This window comes from Helianthus annuus, chromosome 11 (assembly GCF_002127325.2).
Source record: "Helianthus annuus cultivar XRQ/B chromosome 11, HanXRQr2.0-SUNRISE, whole genome shotgun sequence".
Taxonomy (NCBI): domain Eukaryota; kingdom Viridiplantae; phylum Streptophyta; class Magnoliopsida; order Asterales; family Asteraceae; genus Helianthus; species Helianthus annuus.
The window spans coordinates 92745523-92747729 of NC_035443.2; the positions used below are offsets into that span (position 1 = coordinate 92745523).

The window sequence follows — 2207 nt, forward strand, 5'->3', positions numbered from 1 at the left end:
GCGTGAAGAAACGTTCAAGTCACTCTGAAGATTCGAAGACAAGACTGAAGACTGCGGCTGTATCCAAGGGGGAGTTTGTTGGTGCACGAATGTCTAAAGCCTGCGTCTTAGTCTTAGTCAAGCTTGTATAGGGTCTAGGGGTCAGAAATGCTAAATACGTATAGTATAGGGGGCTGTTTGAAAGTTTTGTGGTTTAATGTTCTGATTCCGCTCCTAATGACATTATGTCATTTGGAGTGAAATCACTTGTTTCTGATTTCGCCCGAAATGACACAATGTCATTTGGAGCGAAATCACTTGTTTCTGATTTCGCCCGAAATGACACAATGTCATTTGGAGCGAAATCAGACACCTATATATAGTAGTTTGTGTTTTCTCATTTGTATCTGAATGTCGACCGTGTAGCCGAACTGCTGCCGAATTTTTCTGAGAAGTATTAATGAGAAAACGTGTTTAAAGTAATCTGCATTCTGTTTCTACTCCATTCTACTTTGATTCAAGCTGTTTGTGTATTTCCGCTGCATAAACAGTGGTGTTTAGCTCTGATTGACTCATTTGATCGTCAATAATGATCCTACAATGACTGAAATTAACACATATTCACAAGAGGATGGGGAATCCTTATATGAAACTTGGGAAAGGTTCAAGGAGCTACTGAGAAAGTGTCCTCATCATGGTCTTGCGGTATGGCAACAAGTATCCACTTTCTATAATGGGTTGTTGCCACAGACAAGACAAACACTTGACTCTAGCTCCGGGGGACTTTTAGGTAATCGTTGCCTAAATGAAATTTATAATCAAATTGAGGAAATTGCTCAAACCAATTTTCAGTGGCACACTCCCCGAGGCACAAAATCTATTGCCCCGGGTGGCCATAAGGTTGATGAAAGCACCTCCTTGCAAGCCCAAATCGAGGCCCTTTCTTCAAAAATCAAAAAGTTAGAAATGGCAAAAACGGCCTCGGTCATGGCTTGTGAAGGGTGTGGTGGGCCACATGAAAATTAGAGTTGTATGAAAGAAATGGATAATCAAACAGAAACGGTAAACTACATTGATAATAGACCTTGGCCGTCGGGTCCTCCAACGGGTACCTACAACCAAGGATGGCGTAATCACCCTAACCTTGGTTGGAGAGAACCCGACAATAGTAGTAACCAACAAAATCTAAACCAACGAACAAACTTTCAACAACCAAGAAACGAGTCACAAAATTTCTCTCAACAACAACAAGGGGGACGAGAGAGGCTTGAAGATATTGTATCTCGCCTCATCTCCGACACCGAAAAGAAAAACTCGGATCTATTTCAACACCTGGAATCGAACTTTAGAAATCAACAAGTTAGTATTCAAAAAATTGAAAAACACATAAATCAACTAGCTCAAAATTTTTTTGAGAGACCACAAGGCGCGTTACAAAGCAATACTGAAACCAACCCAAAGGCGCTAGTACATCTCATCACATTGAGAAACCGTACCGTGGGTCCCGAGGAGGCTCCGTTACCTCCAACTGAAAAGAGCCGATCTAGCCAAACCACAACTCCACCGACACCCCAACAAGAGACGACTCCTCCACCAAATCATGAGCCCATCAAGAATCCTCCGGTTCCGTACCCCGGTTGGTTAATTCGCCAAAAGACCGATGAGCAATTCACAAAGTTCGTAAATTTACTAAAACAAATGCATATTAATATTCTATTTGTTGAAGTCCTAACCCAAATGCCTAAATATTCCAAATTTATGAGGGACTTCCTCACTCACAAAAGGAAAATTGAATCATTGCAATTAGTTAATTTAAGCGAAGAATGCTCCGCCTTGCTACTCAACAAACTCCCGCAAAAGAAGATCGATCCCAGAAGCTTCACCATCCCTTGTCCAATTGGGAAATATCCCATGCGCAATGCACTAGCCGACCTCGGGGCTAGCATCAACCTCATGCCCGCATCAATGTTCGACCGACTCGGCCTAGGGAAAACAAGCCCTACAAAAATGAGCATACAACTCGCCGATAGGTCCATTAAATATCCACAACGTGTCGCTGAAAATCTATTAGTTAAAGTCGGAGACTTTGTCTTCCCGACCGACTTTGTCATACTAGATATGGAAGAGGATACTGAAGTACCACTCATCTTAGGGAGGCCATTCCTAGCTACGGCCCACGCAGTGGTAGACATGAATGGTGGGACACTAACATTAATGGTTGGGGACAA

General features: G+C 42.6%; 1 non-coding gene across 1 annotated transcript; it reads right to left on the bottom strand.

Moving 5' to 3' along the window:
- Positions 1–571: 571 nt before the first annotated feature.
- LOC118484443 lies at positions 572–680 on the bottom strand. The gene has a single exon (XR_004873554.1). It is a non-coding gene; the product is annotated as a small nucleolar RNA R71 (small nucleolar RNA).
- Between the last annotated feature and the right edge of the window lie 1527 nt (positions 681–2207).